This window comes from Microcebus murinus, chromosome 4 (assembly GCF_040939455.1).
Source record: "Microcebus murinus isolate Inina chromosome 4, M.murinus_Inina_mat1.0, whole genome shotgun sequence".
NCBI classification, from domain to species: domain Eukaryota; kingdom Metazoa; phylum Chordata; class Mammalia; order Primates; family Cheirogaleidae; genus Microcebus; species Microcebus murinus.
This window is the reverse complement of record NC_134107.1, coordinates 102762060-102780868: the sequence shown is the minus strand read 5'-3', so window position 1 is coordinate 102780868 and position 18809 is coordinate 102762060. Positions and strand designations below refer to the sequence as shown.

The 18809-nt window shown below is 37.0% G+C and overlaps 1 protein-coding gene across 1 annotated transcript in view; it reads right to left on the bottom strand.

The window, feature by feature from the left end:
- SPA17 (sperm autoantigenic protein 17) overlaps positions 1-18809 on the bottom strand; it is a 306364-nt gene that overhangs the window by 277751 nt on the left and 9804 nt on the right. The window lies entirely within an intron of this gene.

Genomic DNA, 18809 nt, shown 5'->3' with positions numbered 1-18809 from the left:
ACTCACACTGTGGTCATAAGATTGGGCACTCTCTGAGCAGAAGGTAGAATTTCCCTCTATGAAGAATATTTGGTGTTTTTCCTTTGGGTACAGGGAGAGCCATATAAAGTACTGTATCTTTTGCTTTGCTTGTATTTTTCCAACGCTTCCATAAAATTGGACAGGTGCACAGTGTGCGTTGGTGTGAGAAACAAGGCACAAAAGGAAATTAAAGCTTTCTTCACATTTGCCTCTGTGCTGACGCTGGTGTGGAAGCAGCAGCATCACACTGAGAAGGGAGGTCGCCCGAGTGCTCCAGGTGGTGGTCAGGAAACGTCCTGAGGTGGGGCTGAGAGCAGCGCAGAGAAGCACCTGCACCGTGACAGTAACTGCTGGGGAGGCCTGAGGCCAACCGTATCGTCTCCAGTCTGCTACACAGAGATCTTTGAAGAAGGAGGAAAGCTCTAATACTTGCACTGGGCCTCAGTTATGATGCTGATGACACTTCACATTTACTGAGCTTGCACTGTGTGTTAGTGCACTGTGTGAGGCACCTTATGTATAATATTAATATATTAACCCATGTATTGGAATTGAATGAATACCCTACTGAACCACTGCCAGCTCGTCCTCAGGGCTTCCCTGAAGCCCACCCTCCAAAGGACTGTCTGTGTCTTAGGTCCGTGGGGATCTTGTGATATTGGGAAAAAGTCAAGAAGAATCTACTTTTATACAGATAAAGAAAAAATTAATTACCACTTGTATAAATAAGTAGGAACAAGAAATCAGTCAGGGCATATGAATGGAAAGGAAAAATTACATGATGAATGCATTAAAGTCCAAGAATAATTTTCCCTATGTGCACTGTACATTGATATTGGTGAGTAGAAGTGAGAGTGTAACTGTGACTGAATGAGGCCCTGGCTTGGGTGTTTTGGAAAGCAGCCCCTTTGTAACTGAGAAACTGAAATAACAAGAATTCAGAGGGACTCTTGGTTCTTGTAATGGCCGATAAGAGCATATATTGCTCCCACAGAAAACACAACATTTAATAAATTCAGAAGGCCTTCACTTCTCTCACAAAACAAGATAGGTCATTTTGCTTGTCATTTTGGGTTGGCATTAAGGAATTGTTCTGTTTCTCAGTGGTCAATAAATAGAAACAGTTTTAGGGGATGCTACTTTACAGTAACAGAGACATGATTTGAAAGTTAGTATCAGATGTCCTAAAGTGAATTCTTCCACCGCAAGACCATAATTCTATCATCTTGTGACATCATGACATTTTACTTTTCAGCAAGACCATTTTGAGTTTTTTAGGAGCATCATTAAAATTGTGATTCCTCTAGTTTCAGTCTTGGTCTGTTCCCCTTCTGGGCTCTTCCTGAGGCATCCCTCTGACTTGAGCGGCTTCAACAACCACATACTTGATGGTGGTTTCCAAATCTGTAACTCTGGCACTGATCTACCTACAATAATAATCTGTAATCAGTTGTAACTAGAAACATAAAAGCATTGGCAACTTTGATGTCCCAATAGAATTATGTAATGATGAAGTGGCGGCATGGTTTGGGAGCATAAGGAGGAGTAAATTGTTCTTGATATCTACACATTCTCCCACATTTCTAAACAGGTGGGAGAGGGCAGAGATGAGTGATAGACACCCAGTAGCAGGAGGGAGTCCCGAGAGAACTTTCAGTGGATCTTGGGGAGGAAAGGGGGGTGCTCTCCTCTGTTCTGTGGAGCAGTCGGGAGGGTGTCTGTGGCTGACTCAGTGCTAACCCTCAGCCTAGATGCACAGCACTCTGTCTCCCCTCACACTTCCATGAAAGAGACACATATTTACTAATTGCTTCAGCTGCTGGTGACAAAAGTCTGACAGCAGTGGCTTAAACACATAAGGGCTTATTTTTTCTTCAACATAAAAGGCATCCAGAGATGGGCAGACCAAGGCTGACACGACAGTGCTGAATCATCAGACACTCAGTCTCTCCCAGCCTTTTTTCTCTTCTGTCTAGGCAGTGACTTCATTCTCAAGGATGCATCATGATTTCCAGATGGCCACTAGAGCTCTTAAGATTTTGTCCACATTTCGCACAGCAGGAAGACACAGGGGTGAGGGGAAGCAAAAGGGTGCTTTACCTATTCAATGTGTGACTTCTGCTGACACCTTCTTAGCCGCCCCTACCTGCTAGGGAGCCTGGGAAACTTAGCGAGTAACTTGAGAATATTATCATCCTTAAAAATAATAGAGTGTTTTTTTTTGTTTTGTTTTTGTTTTTTAAGGAGAAGGGAGAAGGGAAAGATGGCTATTGTGTGGACAACTAGCAGTGTCTACAAAAGGATAGAATTCTACTTGCCAGGATAGAGCAGTTCGGCAGTGGGCACTATCTATCCCTATTTTTGCTTTCTCACTTGGTCCACTCTATGTGAAGAGGATAGACTAATTAGAAAGATAAGAATGAAAGAGCTGGTCACTAATGGAGATGTACCCAGCATCTTCATCTCTGACCTGTTGGTACTAAAGTAAGCAACCTCTTGGCAAGGAGATGCCAGATATATGCTGTTTCTATCTCAGCTTCTACTCCCATCTGCTACTGGCTTAAGTTTGGGTCCAGGTTCTGAGAGGGAAGTTGGAGCCATGACACATGTCCTTCTTCAGCATTGCTATGGGTAAAGATGGAATGGTATCTGGATCCTTTTTGGCTCCTTGTACTTGATCTCACTAATTAGATCCCATAGTGAGGGAGGGAGGGGGAGTGATTAATATTGCTAAATCTCTTACATTATAGTTATCTGTGTACTTTTAGCATGTGGTCTTCTGGTAACTGAAGCTCTCATTTTCTTATGATTTGGGATGACCTCTTTTGCTCTAGTAGGGTGTTATTGGAAACCACATCAAGAATAAAGTTTCTAACAGTACACAAAATGCAACTCAAATAGGGCTGTGATGTTTAATTTTAGGTGTCAACTTGACTGACTTAAGGAATACCTAGAAAACTTCTTTGTGTGTGCATGTGTGTGTGTGTGTGTCTTTGCACAGGAAATTGGTGTGTGATTCAGTGGGCTGAATGGAGGAGATCTGCCACCAATGTAAGCAGGCACCATCTAATTGGCTGGGGCCCAGATAGACAAAAAAAAAAAAAAAAGAGAGAAAGATCTCTCTCTCTCTCTCTCTCTCTCTCTCTCTCTCTCTCTCTCTCTCTCTCTCTCCTCTCTCTCTCCTGGAGCTGGGACACTCTCCTACTGTCCAAGGATATCAGAACTCCAGACTCTTTGCCCTTGGGACTCCAGGACTTACCTCAGTGGGCTCTTGGATTCTCAGACCTTTGGCCTCAGACTGAGAATTATATCATTGGCTTCCCTGGTTCTGAGGTTTTTGGACTTGGACTAAGGCTCGCTACCAGGATCCCAGGGTCTCCAGTTTGTTGTGGTACTTCTCAGCCTCTGTAATTGCATGAGCCATTTTGTCTAATAAATCCACTCTATATACCTGTATCTGTCTATCTATACCCTGTTGGTTCTGTCTCTCTGGAGAACTGACTAATACAAAGAGTCATGGGCAGCAGGGCCTATTGCAAGCTAACAGGGAAAGGTGACCAAAAAAAAAAAAAATTAGGCTGAGAATCCATATCAATAACTTCACAGAAAAGCACGAAGACTTGCTTGCCTTTCAAGATTCACTAATCTATTAATTTGTTCAACTAAATTGTTAGTAAGTGACAGGTGAAGAGTCACCTTTATGTGTTACTTTATGGGAACATTAGGACTCTATCTGTCACTTATTCCAATAATATGTACAGCTACATGCCTTGAATAATAAATAAATTGAGGTGGGATAAATTAATTTTGATTTCTAAAAATTGATAATCCTTATAAAATATTTGCCCAATTAGAACAATTTGACATCTCTTTGTAGGTAGAAGAGTATCTACAACCTGATAAACAAACAGTAAAAGAACAAGTATAGTTAACAGTGCAAAGTAAACACTAAGGAAGGATTTATTATTGGTTAAAACTGGAAGGTGGAGAAGAGGGAGGAGGAGTATTAAATGTATTCAATGTATTAAATATATCATTAATCATGATCAGGAAGTAATAGATACATAAAGTTATAATTATAAAAGTACACACTAGAACAAAAATGCACGCCTTTCTAAATATCAGAACTACATACACCTAAAGAGGAAAGAAAGCAAACCATCTAGTGAATGACTTAAAATAATGTAAATGTAAAATGAGAAACCCTAACATACAATATGATGATGGAACTAAAGAAAACATATATTAATATTACAATAGTCCCTTTTTATCTGTAGTTTCACTTTTCTCAGTTTCAGTTACCTGTGGTCAACCATGGTCTGGAAATATTAAGTGGAAAATTCCGGAAATAAACAATTAATAGGTTTTAAATTGCACACCATTCAGAGTGGTGTGATAAAATCTCACCTGGGACATGCATCATCACTTTGTCCAGCCTGTCCATACTGTACACACTACCTACCTGTTAGTCACTTGCAGCTGTCTGGCTTATCTGATTAACTGTTGTGGTATATCAGGGCTTCTTACTTTACTCATAATTGTTCTGCAATGCAAGAGTAGTGATGCTGGCGATTTGGATATGCCAGAGAGACACCATGAAGTGCTTTCTTTAAATGAAAAGGTGAAAGTTTTTGAAAGGAAAATAAAAAAAAAACTTATCTGAGGTTGCCAGGATATAAGATAAGAATGACTTTTCTATCTGTGAAGTTATGAAGAAGGAAAAAGAAACTTGTGTTAGTTTTGCTGTCATATCTCAGACTGAAAAAGTTATGGCCACAGTGAATGATAAATGTTTAGTTAAGATGGAAAAGGCATTAAATTTGGGAGTAGAAGACATGAACATAATCTGTTCCAATTTATAGCAATTGAGTTCAATACTATCTGTGGTTACAGGTATCCATTAGGAGTCTTGGAATGGATTCTTGGAGGATAAGAGGGACTATATGTTAAATGATAACTATGTAAGGTAATGAATTTGTTAATTAGCTAGATTTAACCATTATACAATGAATATACACTTCAAAACATCATGCTGTACATGATAAATACATACAATTTTATGTCAATTAAAAAAATAAATGTAAATGTCCTAACTCTTCTATTAAAAGAGTCAGACTAGATCACAAAGCAGAATACAACTTCATGTTGCATATGAGAAACAAATCTAAAACCAAGTGATTCAGAAAGATGGAAAATAAGATAGTGACCAAAGATATACCAGGTAAACATAAGCAAATAAACAAACAAATGGCATAAGTATTAGCCAGAATAGAAATCAAGCCAAAATGTGTTAAATGGAAAAGCTTTATGATGCTATAGGCTACAATTCACAATAAGTGTATAATGGTTATGACTCTCTATGCTCCAAATAGTATAACATCAGGAACTACAAGGAAAAATAAACACATTATTAGAAGGAAACTTTAAATTACCTCTTTCATTCCCGATAACACAAGTTTACAGAAAAAGAGAAAGGATATAGAAAATGTCAATGAGATAATTAGTAAGGTAATCTAATATATATACATAAATTACATTTTCTCTATGTAAAAATCTAATTTTTTATCTGTGTGTGTGCAATGGTGTGTGCACATATGCATGTGAGCATAGTTCCATGTCCTAGAAATTAGAAATACACCTTTTTTCCTTTTTATTGAAAGTCAAGAAACAGTCACATAAATAAAATGGATGCTAGGTAACAAAAGCAAACCTCAATAAATTTGATATATTAGAAATAGTACAGAGAGTGTTCTTTGATCACTATGCAATAAAACTAAATTACATAATCAGAAAATAAAAATCCTCTAATACCTTGATGTTAAACATTCTCTTTTAAGCTACTTAAAGAAAAATATACAATTGCAGAATATCTAGAAAAAGGCTAAGAACATGCAACATCATACAATTTATGGGACATGTGTATAGCTAAAGCAGAAAAATAATCATAAATACTATATTAATAAATAAGCAATGAATATAAATGAATTAAGCAATTCACTCAATAGGTCAGAAAGAGACACATAGTAAAATTAAAGAAAAATAGGGAAGGAATGAATAAAGTTGAAACCAGAAAATATTGAAAACAAAAAAATAGTACAGTTAGTAAATACATTCAATGGCTTGTTCTTTCAAAAATTAATAAAATATATCAATTTCTAGCTATCCTAATTCAGAGAAAAAGCGGAAAGAACAAATAAGAAATGAGAAAAGGGGGGAAATAATAGAAATAGAGGAATAATAAGCATAAACTACTTTTCCAGAGCACTGGTCAAATAGATTAAAAAGCCTGGATGGAATGCATTGCATTCTAGGAAAATATAATTTAATAAAACTGATTCAGAATTGGATAGAAAATCTGAAGAGTCCAATTCCATAGAAGCAAAAGAGAAAATTGTTAAAGAATTATATCATAGAAATTCCTAGTCCCATGTGGTTTCGTAGAAGAATTCTACCAAAGAACAGATAATTCTAATACTATTTAAATGGGTTCAGAGGTTAGAAACAGAAAAAACCTGCAAATTATTTTCATAACATGAGCATAACATTGACCCAAAATTTGGAAAGATTGCATACAGAAAGAAAACTACAGACAAACCTTACTTATGAATATCAATACAAAATTCTAAATAAAATATTAGCAAACATTCAGTAGCAAAAATAAAACAATAGTAACTCATTATATCCAAGTGGGGTTTATTCCATAGTTGCATGAATGGCTCAACATTAGGAAATCTAATAAAGTATATTTTTTAATAGAGCTGAGGAGAAAAATCTTGTGATCATCTCTCCATAGGTGCTAAAAAGATATTTTTAAAGAAACTTGTCATCCTATAAAACGTAACCAAAATGTTTGTACTCTCACAATATCCTGAAATTAAAAAAAATTTTACCAAAAATCTGTAACATCATTTTTCTTAAAAAATTATAAAAAATAAAAAAATATAATCTCTAAAAATTGTCATCCATTTTTGATTAAATTTACTTTATAAAATAGGACTTGATAGAACTAATTTGAAGCTTGCACTTTTCTTTTTTAAGCTAGGACTCAAAATGTTGTTGGCCTTTTTCTCTTTTATTTCTAAGGATCTAGGATGCTCATCAAACTACTCTATGTCTGTACAAAGTTCACAGAATTTTATTTCTAATATTATATTAATAGAATTGTGCTATAGTAGGCAAAATGGAATATTATTACCATCTTGTTTATGTGTATTTATAGCTTCTTTGTCTGTTAGGTGTTTCCAAGTTTTGGATAAATATTCTGGGCTGCATAATTGATAGAGCAAAAGATGCAGATACGGTCTTTAGCTAGGGACCAAAGAGCTTTCAACAAAATAAAGTTTCTTTGTTTTCTTAACTGCAAATACAGTTTCCTACTGCAAATAAAGAAAAGATCACTTAAATCCTGGAACTGTGAGTGAACTGAATACTTTTCCATGTAGCTCCTGTCTGTCATGTGCTTCTTAGAAGGCAGACATAACAGGTGCGTCCTGCCGGTTATCTTCTTTTACAGAGGGTAAAATCGAGATTCAGGGTTCAAGAGTCTGCTGAAGGTCACCAGAAGGTGTAGATCCCACTTTTAAATCCTTCTTTAACTGCTCCAACTGCTGTGCTTTTTTGCACTAATATATATTCCATTCCAAGAAGAAATGGAAAGAAATTGGAGAGAATTAGGAGAATAGAGAAATAGGTGAATAGAGAGTGACAATCTGGAGAAAGGACTTGACAATAAACAGGAAAGAGAGGGTTGTTGTGAAAATGGTGCTCTAAATCCCCATACGTGAAATATAATCTGCATTGATTTCGATGCCAAAGAGACCACATGCACATATCCTTAAAAAGTTTGTCCCCAGGGCTGGATGAGCAAGATCAGCTACGAAGAAACATTTAATTACGGTTTGTTCTCACAATGTCTCTCACAGTGAAGCCAGCTTGATTCTGGGAATCTGTCAGACTCGTCAGGGACATTGAAATAGTTGTTTAAAAAAGTTTATTGTCATGTAATTTTATACATTGTAATAAAATAAGCAAAAAATTTTATATTAGTTATAAAAATTATTTTGGTGAGAATACACAAAAGATGGAATCTATCTTCTTAACACCATTTATTCTAAGAATGAAATTAAGGCTATTATTCCTTTGGGGTACATAGTCTTGGGGGATTTGTAAAATTTAAATTCTTATTAAAGGATTTTAAGATGATTACAAACACTGTTTTATAGAAATACATTTATACTATGAATTATATTGGTAAGCATTTAAGACAGGAGAACATAAAACAACATGATTTTATGAATTCAGGATTATATAATATCTAAAAACCTGAATTCATCAAATTATCCATTCAGCAAATATTTATTGTGCTCCTAATATGTTCTAGGTGTTGGAATAGAGCAGCAAGCAAAACAAAAAAATACTTGGCATTAGCATTCTGCTTATCTATTATATTGGAATTATTTGTTTATGTCATCCATTCTTTCTTCTCCACTACTCAATAAATTACTCAGTACATTTTGCGAATTGAATGTATTCAACCTGTTTAATTTAAATTTTGCTTTAAAGAACTTATTTTATAAAAGTTTGTGTTTTAATCAGGAGTTTATAATTTTATATAAGGAGTTATATAAAATCCATGGCTATACATGTTAGAGGGCTGAGAAAGAAGCAAAAATATGAATCGCAAGCAAATTTTTTTTTTTTTTTTTTTTTTTGCTTAAACGATGTTACTGAGTCACCAGCACAACCTGGTGGCTACTTAGTTGAACTGCCTGGTGCGGTGTTTTATTAAAGTTTCTCTTTCTACTTGTGATTCCATTCTTGTAAGGGGTAGGTTTTTTTTTTTTAATTATTATTTCAAAAACACATTGAAATTTTATAAGCATTGTAATTAAAATGTATACAACAACTTTTTGTAAAACCTATGTAGGTGTTTTCAAACACAGTTTTATGAACTCATAACAATATGATTGGAAGATTTGTCTCCCCACCAAAGTTAATTAGTCTCTTGATCGCAAGAAGACAGTCACGCACTTTTTAAAATTATAATCCTGATCCTCCATAGTAATTTAATAAATGTTTTGTGAATTAAGAGCAGTTATTTTTTTAGTAATTTGCGACATTTTAAGAGGTTTTATGGGATTTGCAGGTGATCAATGCTCATTTGATAGAGTCTGGGGAAAGTATCTTTTTCTGATCCCTGGTGTCTATAATCTGGGGACTTGGGGATGACCTTTCCTTCAAGTGAGCATGGCTTGAAACTTCCAGGCAGAAACTGAATTATTGCCCGACAGAGATGTCTTAGGTATTTTACCATGTTTGCACGAGTAGATCTCTAATCCTGAGATTTTAAAACCACAAACAAGTGATTAAAATAAACAATTTCCGTCTGCTTGTGCTTCTACTAACTAATGCAGGAATCCAACTCCTGTGAAATCCACGTAAAAATTTCTGATTCTTTCACAGCTGATTGTACGCAGGAATCAGTTGTCTCCCTGGCAGTGACCTTGTTTTCAAGCATCCACTTTCCTTCTCCTGCAGCCGCCTCCCTCCCCAGGGTCAGAGGGTGCTCAGTGCTCACACACTGAAGTTGCTGTCAGCTCTGCCTGCTGCCCTCCCTCCAGGGCTCAGAGAACAGTCCGTGGGAACACTGACACATTCTCCAAGGCCCTGCTACCGGCTCTGGACACACAATTCCACCTCCCTGGCCCCTCATTTCACACCTCCCACACTCATCTGCTGCTTTCTGCATAGTGGCTACTTTCATTTCTTTTTTTTTTTTTTTTTTTTTTCTTTTCACTTATCCATGTAAGAAACATTTAAACAAGCACCAACAACATACTGGGCCCTGCATCTGGCACTGGGGATGTAGCACTGAAGTATGCAGACATCTTCCCAGTTCTCATGGAGCACCTATTCCAACAAATAAATGTGGACACAGAACAGGCCATCTCACCATGAATTAATGAAGCTCACCACTTCATCAGACATTATGAATCTCCTTTGGGCTTGTCTGGACTTGTTAAACAAGTGTTGATCTGTGTGTGTGTGTGTGTGTGTGTGTGTGTGTGTGTGTGTGTGTGTGTATAAGCTAATGTGTGCTATGGAGTTCCTAGACCTTTAAGGAGCCCAGAAATTGAGTCTTATGAAGTTTGATCTTCCCTTTTCCCTTTATATGTAGGACTGTATGAGGCTTTAGTTGCTATAAAGCTGGCAGATGCCTCAATTACCTGGATGCTCCCTGAGGAGAAAGAGTGTGGATGCTTTTGACAATGGAGAAAATTGAAGAGAGATTTCTGGAAGGGTAATTCAGATGTAAGATAACTAAAAAATTTGTGTGGATGTAAAGATAGTGAAGGGGAGGAAATAGAGGTGGATTTTAGCTACTTTGGGCACAGGCAACCTTGTGCACTGAAGGAGAATGAGTTAGACAAAGGGATGTATGATCAATGCTTTGGTTCTGAATATTGGGCCTATGTAGCTTGATTGGGATTTTGTGATCATGGATATATGTTATCTCCCCTGCCAGCTAAGTATTTGACTGTGATTTTGTTTTCATTAATCTGAACTTACGTTGAACAGAACAAGAATTTAATGCATGCACATCTAGTGGGCCCAGTTTTAAGTCTTAGGAATCCCTTGGTATGTTGAGGGGCTCTATTAGTGCAGGGAATTCATGCAGGTAGAAACCACATGGACACAGGATATCCCATAACAGTACATATTAAGGACACACTAAAGCCTAAGAAAGCTGTTCTGGCATGTAATATGTTGATTACATAGAACACTGAACATTGAAACGGTTCATCTCAAATTACATTCAAAATAACAAAATCAACCTAAATGTGTGGTCTCTTAAGATTTCAGTCTCTAGGAGAAAATAGTTTTTAAAATTCTCTTAAATGTCTTAATTTCTTTGTTTCAGAGATAAAAGCCTATAATCTTTATTTTTTTCTCATGCCTTTCCTTCTGGAATACTCTCTCCCTTCCATGCTCTCTTGCTCCCCATCTGACTGTATATGCCTCTTTTTCATTCAGTTAACTCATTTCCTCCTTCTGTGCTCTGTTTAAACATTTATTTCTTTATTGAGCCTTATAGTCTCTTAAACCAATCTTATGTGCTTGAGAATCAATGTACTTATCCTCATAGTGAGCATAACATTGGTTTTTAGATTCTAACATAGCCTCGAAGGGCTTTCAGGATGAAGGTCACGTGTAAATTATTTGTCATTGTATCAAAATGTCAGGGTGTTTTTGATATGTAAATAGTAGGTTTCTAACTTTAGAAATACACAGGAGAGGCGACTATAGAGCAGAGAGACAATAAAAATTATACGGTACATGTTGTCTTGTTTCTTAATTATCTTGACCCTTACTTTTAATTCTGAACAAGTATTGTAGGTTCCAGAGCCCATAATGAGTAAATTCTACACTATGTTAAATTTAGCTGGGCACCAAGATGTAATGTTACTGTTACCAAATATCCTGAGGGTGTGATTTGAATGTAGCCTAAATTAGACAGTCCAGGTGAACTAGGTTCTTTGATCTTGTCTTCCCCATAATTTTTAATAGGTATAAAATTTGTATGTATACTTCTAACAGTTCTTAGTGACAAAACCCCCAAATTGTAGCAGATGAGGCTGCTGTTACATGAAAGAGGACTTATTATTGGGGAAGCCAACAATAACATTATTTGCCAGAGTAGAAAGCTGGAATTTTGTCCTTTGAGAAGTAAGGTACAGAGAAGGTTACAAAACTATTACTTTCAATTATTAATTTTTAATTAAAACACCCTAAATTTTTTTGCAACATTTGTTCATGTTTCTAATTTAGAAATCAACATTTTTCACAGATGTATTAATATCTTTGCTAGTTAGTCCATTGTCTTATGTGAATGCAGTGAAAAATATTGTGTCAAGGTTTATTTTGTCAAGTAACAGAAAGCAACTCTAGCAGTTGACAGAAAGAGTACTGGGGGTGTAGAAAGACTTGGTGTGAGATTGTGAAAGCATACTTGGGGAATTGGCAACACAAGGCAAGCCCAGAAGCCAAGAGCAGGACTTATTTCAGCAAGAACAGTCTGGCCAGCTGCATCATACCACTGCTTCATATAACTGATACCACTCCTGGGTCCTCCTGCAGCCACACGAATGGTTCCCAGTGGTTCCATGTCTTTGTATCGTTGCAGATGAATTTCTTAGATGGGAGCATGCAACCTGTGACGTAGGTCCATGTACCTGCTTTCTGGCTGCCAGGGGTGGTGATGGTGGTGTAAACAAGACTATGGCACTGCCAGTTGCATAAAAGTATAGCACATACCATTATGTTCAGTACATAATACTTGCTAATGATAATAAACAACTATGTTGCTAGTTTATATATTCTTTACTATATTATACTTTTTATCATTATTTTAGAGTGTACTATTTCTACTGATTAAAAAACAAAGTTGACTTTAAAACAGCCTCAGGCAGATTCTTCAGGGTGTATTCCAGAAGAAGGCACTGTAATAAGAGGAGATGACAGCTCCATACATGTTATTACCCATGAAGACCCTCCAGTGGGACAAGATATAGAGGTGGAAGACAGTAACATTGATCATCCTGACCCTGTGTAGGCCTAGGCTAATATGTGTGTTTGTGTCTTAATTTTTAATAAAAAATTTAAAAATTAAAAAAAGAAACATTTCTAAATAAAAGATCTTATAGAACAAGAATATGAAAAATATTTTTATATAGCTGTACAATGTGTTTGTGCCCATGCATAGATAAGAAGACCTTACTGTGTTTCCCATGAACATATATCTCCAACTTTATTACTGTCACTCAGCCATGACAAGATCCATATATGATAAAAATTTAATAAAAGTAGGAACAGAAGAGAATTTCCTCACCTTGGCAAATGGTATTTATAAAAGACCTACATATTAATCACGTTTAATAGTTAAAGACTGAATGCTTTCTCCAGAAGACTGAGAACAAGCTAAGATTGTTTTCTCTCATTTATATTTGGTAAAGAGCCTATCCTATTTAAATAAGACAGGAACCTGAAATAAAATGTCAACAGATTGAAAAGGAAGAAGGAAAATAAGCCTTATTCACAGAAAATATGATTGCTTATATAGAAAACCCTAAATAAATTACAGAACAAATATACTAGAAATACAATGTGAATTTAATAAGGTCTCAGGATACAAGGTCATTAAGCATAAATAAATTATATTTATATATATTAGCAACAAAAATTTGGAAAATGATATTAATAAAAGATACCATTTATAATAGAATCTCAATGTAAAATAATTAGGAATAAATTTAATGAAAGATGTAAGCATGTCTAAACTGAAAGGTTTAAAACCTTGCTCTGAGAAAGAAGATATAAGTATATAATAGGTACATAATGGATTCTCTTCATGGATTGGAAGAGTCAATGTTAACGTCTGTTTTCCAAAACCGATCTATATATGTAATGCAATCCAAATAAACACATGGGATCAATGTGGTCAACATTTTGACAAAAAGTGAAAGTCTTTACCCTACTACTGCCAAAGAAAGAAGGTGGTAAAATAAATGCAAAATTGTATTCCATGTACCATTTCTCAGGAAAAATAGGGTATGAGTCCCCGAGGTCATTAGCTTAAGAGGGTACTGAGTTCTTCAAGGGAAATGAGTAGGGTTTTTAAGAGAGATAGAAATAGGGTGTATATGTTGTGCCTTTTCTGAGGTACTAGTGTCCCATACCTTAGGTGGCACCTGTTGAGATACCTCAATAGAAACGAAAAGGGAGGGGGGTCCTGGGTATGGTCTAATAATGTCTTTCCTAAAAACCCAAGGAAGGGAACCTGAGAGGTTAGAAGAAATTGAGTGCCCTAATCTGACCATGGGATCTCTTCCCAACCGTCGGGTAGGGCAATTGGGAAGCACTAAAAAGGAATGAGCAAAGACCTGATTTCCGAGTGAGGAGAGGAGCTGTGGAATTCACAAGGAGTTTGTATTTTACCTTTAACTCTGACAATGGAGATAGGGAAGTGAAGTAGAGGTCCTAAAAATAAAGAAAAGCAGAATAAGTGGCTCTGTGTGTTGATTAGAAAATCGATCTGCTTACCTGCAACAGAGAGAGTTACCCAAGGCTTTGCTATCTTGATGTGAAGTGGAGATGGTCCTGAAGCTGGGGTCTCTGAGGCAGACTGAAGCAGTCCCAGAAGATCTGTGGGTATGGAGAACACTGTCTTAGGGGGCCCCATCAGTTTCAGAAGTGAGTGTGGTCTCCTGTTCAAAGGAGAGAGCACTCCTGCTTCCAGTGCTCCTCCCTTTTGAAGGGAGGGCCCAGTCCTGGAGGACCTGGGTTCCTGGGACGTTCCTTACTCCAATAACCCAGTTGGTTGCAGTTGAAGCAGAATTTAGGTCCTGGTGAAGGACATGGTTCTGATGCCTCTTGCCTGAGCCCCTTGGGTAATTTTGTCTCTGAAAAGCAGCTCTTATAGTGGTAGCCACCATTGGAAAACTTGTTTCTGCTCTTGGATCCATTGTTGGTCCTGTTCTCTCTTTTCACCTCTCGTCTCCTCATCTTGGTTATTAAAGATCTTGAAGGCTAGGTCTAAAAGTTCCATGTGTGGAGTTCAAGGCCCCTTTTCAAGTTTGGAGTTTACACTGAATATCAGGGGCCAACTGGAAAATGAAGTGTATTTGCTAAGATGGATTGTCCCTCCCTTATGTCAGGATCTAACTTAGTAAAGAAGTGAATGGCCTCATATAGTCGTGAAAAGTAAAGGGCTGGATTTTCATCCTGGCCATGAGTAATTTCTTTCACTTTATCACAATTAACAGGTTTGGAAGAGATCCTTTTTATCCTTTCTATTATACAGGAAAGTCTGTGATCTTGCTGCCCCCATAATGAAATCCCTGTTGGTAATCTCAACTTGGGTCCTGTTCTGGGACCACTATGGGGCCAGCAGCATAGATATCATGTTGTCATTGATTGAGATCATCTGCATACTCCCTAGCCTTGGACCAAATATGGCCCCTCTCCTCAGGAGTAGCACAAGTGGAGAAAATTATATGGATATCTCTCCATGACAGGTCATAGGGGAGGGTGAGATATTCGAATTTTTTGGAGAACTTTGAAGGATTAGCTAAGAAGCTGTCTAATTTTGTTTCTATTTGAGACAAATAAGACATAGAAAAAAGGGACATGGACTTGGATAATGTCTTCCAACCCACCAATCTCACAAAGAGAGAGTGTGGACACAGAGGCCTTTTGGAATGGCTGGTCCAATCAAATACAGCTGGATGAGAGTGGTGGAGAAGAAGAGGAAGAAGAAGAGGGGGAGGTAGGGGAAAATGAAGACAGTGGGATTAAAGGTTTGACTATGGCACCGAAAGAGAGAGGCAACATGGAGGGGGAACAGAGGGAGCTGAAAAGGAAACATCATCTGGATTAGAGGAGGATGGTGGAAGAGATGTAGGAGTAAGGAGTAATGTGTGGCAAGCGGAGTGAAGATCTGGATGTCAAGTAAGTTCAAAGAAAGCCTGAACAAAGGGAACTTCAGACCCTTTACTGAGAGGGTGGTAATAAAGGTCTAGTTGAAGAATGATATTATGATTAAGAGATCAATTCTTGGGCCAAACCTCCTGGCCATCTATCTATATTGTGAACAGGCTGTATTGCAGTAGAAGACTAAACATTAGGGTTGGAGGTTGGTAAGTCCCAAAGTTTTAAAATTCTTAAGAAGACATCCCAATGGGGAGTCTTTAGGTGGAGCTGACTGAATGTTGCCCATGATGATAACTAGGAGAAAGAAAAAGAAAAGACTCTTTTTAGGGATGGTCACATGTCAAAAGAGGAGAGTCTGAGAAGGGCATCCCTAATTCAGATGACTTTTAAAGATATTATCAGACATTGGGACATTGGGCATCCCTGAGATCTGAGTCAGACCGAAACCTAGAAATCTGGCCAGAAAGTGGGCATCCCCAAGTTCTGACCCAGATAAACTTCAGAGATCCTCCCCAAAACCAGGTGTCCCAGTGTCTGGGTGAAATGTCCTTCCAAGGCACATCTTGAGAGCCATAGATCCAGTACAGGGATTTTTCCATCTTAGACTAAACAAAAGCTACCACTTTTAGGCTAGAGCATATGATCATTCCCAGAGTCCAGGAGAATCACTGACTTCTGCATGGTGTTGAGGGTGCCAAGAAGGATATCCTGGGAACTGTGCAGCCAAGGGGGGAGCAGTCTTAAGACAGAAATAGAAGAGTGTGATCCCCATATGGGCCACCAAAATGTGGGGTGTTGGGGGATTCATACCGCAGGTTGAGAAAGAATTCTCAACTCAAAGATTAGGATAGGGTTTGAAGCAAGAAGTTTATTTTACTTTCCAAGGGAGGAAAGGGCAGGTCATGAAACAAAGAAGGAATGCCAGGCCTGAGGATGAGTGGCTTGGGATTTTATTTGGCTTATAAATGGTAGAGTAGTTTTTGTTACAAACTAATAATGGGAGGCAATTGTGTTTTTCTTTTCTCTGCTAGGCTGGCTTTATTTGACTTCTCAGAATGTAGTCTGGCAGATGTGGAGGAGGGCTATGTGCCCTTTTCTGTCTTCTCAGAACTGTTCCAGTTCTTTAAAATAAGTTCTTAAAAAACAAGTTAAACCAAAGGTGGCTAAACAAACAATGGGGTATTGTGTGCAGTGTTTTTCTCTTTCTCTTTTATATATGTTAGATGATTTATTAGCAATGCCATCCCTTCAATTAGGTAAACACTAAGTCAATATAAATAAAGTATGGACCATAGTTAATGATAATGTAACAATATTGGTTTATTAATTGTAATAAGTATATCATACTAAGGTAAGATGTTAATAATGGGGAATACTACATGTGGGTCAATTTTTCTATAAATCTAAAATTGTTCTAAAAAATAAAGTTTACTCCATCATCCAGAATGTGAAGGCCTAGTATCTACTTCTATTTGTTTCTCTCCTACATCTGTTAGAATGCTTGGTTAAATAGCTCAAAATTGTTTGACCTAAATTTTTCCACAAAGTACAAGTTTAACAAACTTTACATGTCTTTAAAAAGCCATAAACTAAGATGTTATAGCATCCATGACTACATCCTTGGTACTTAACAAGAATAAAATATGAGTTGCAGACTTGATACACACCTTGCAGGATATATCATATATATCCAAGTCACTAGCGCCCCTGGTTGGATGATGAGTCAGCAATATGCCTGGCTTTGCTGTAAGTCAACAGGAGTATTTTACTGATTGACTGTATTCCTTTGATCAACCCGGCAAAAATTATCAATTTTTAAAATTAAAATTATAACTTGCATAAAACCAAAATGATTAAAAATTCAAAAAGTAATTTAAAAATTAATATAATTAGAGAATTTGAAGCAAAAAATTATTGCAGAATATTAAGCATTTTTAAAAACATCTTTTAGAAGTATTATATCTATAAATTAGTGAATTTTTTGAAAACGTGGGTAGTGTCCTAAACATGTTGGCTATCCTTCTGTTTTATCTGCTTTATAAATACAATTTTAATTGGGAAAAAGTTTGATTTAGTCATATAGAAACCCCATAAGAATACACGTGAAAGGCACAAAGACTAGAGTACATCCTAGAAAGATGCTCTGGGGAAGAGAGGAGTACAGAGTGTTTGATGGAATGGCACACCCATACTTTGGCCGGCTGTGAGAGCAGCCAACAGGGCACTCACTGCTGTGAGTACCCAACCAAAGATGGAGAGCCCAACCAAAGATGCACTTGCCGTTTAGATATCAGCTACAGCTGTCACACACAGTGGAGGAGAGAGCCCATTCTGAAGCCCATGGGGCTGCTGGTGGAGTTTGTGTCTTAGGTGCCCAAGGACCACAGTGCTTGGCCTTAGGTGCTGGGAGGCCAGGCCAGAAATCTTATGATCATTGCTCCAGGCAGAAGCCCCAGTGTCTGTTCCCCCAGTTCAGATATTGTCCATTTCCAGCTGGTGTAGACTTTTAGTGGCATCTGAGCTAGTTGCAATGGGATTACTCTAACGATGCACAATCCTTGTGCACATTAGAACTTCTTTGTTATTTCAAACTATTTGAAATGTAAAAGTAAAATGGTTTCTGAATGGATTCAACATTAAATTTGTCAGTGAAAGAAAAGAACACTTACATTACTTAAATATGATTTCAATTGCAAAATTTTAAATGGTGGTAAAAATTATTAAAAACATTATCATTTTTACATATACAATTTCTCACTGATGATGACTGTGATGGTTTGAATATTTGTCCTCTTCCAAACTCATGTTACCATTGTAACAATTTAAAGAGGTAGGACCTTTAAGAGATGATTAAGCTAGGAGGACTTCTGCCATCATGAGTAGCATAATGCCTTTATTACAAGAGTGGTTTCTTTCTAAAAGGATGATTCAGCTCCCATTTCTGTCTCTCTCTCTCTCTCTCTCTCTCCCCTTCTGCCTTAGAATCACGCAGCAAAGAAAAACCCTTGTAAGAAGCTAGCCCCTTAATCTTAGACATCCCAGACTCCAGAACCACAAGGCAAGAAATTTCTATTCCTTATAAATTACCCAGTCTTAGAAGCACAAAATGGACTAAAACAGTGAGTATAAAGAAATTAGAGATATAATCATTCATTATTAAAAATTCTTGATAAAAGTTACAAAAAGCTGCCTCTAGCATAAAGCCTGATATAAAGGAATTATGTCCTAAAAGTAAGTACAAATTTTCATTAATAATTATAAATATGTTTTATTTGGGAATATTATCTCATAAAAATTTA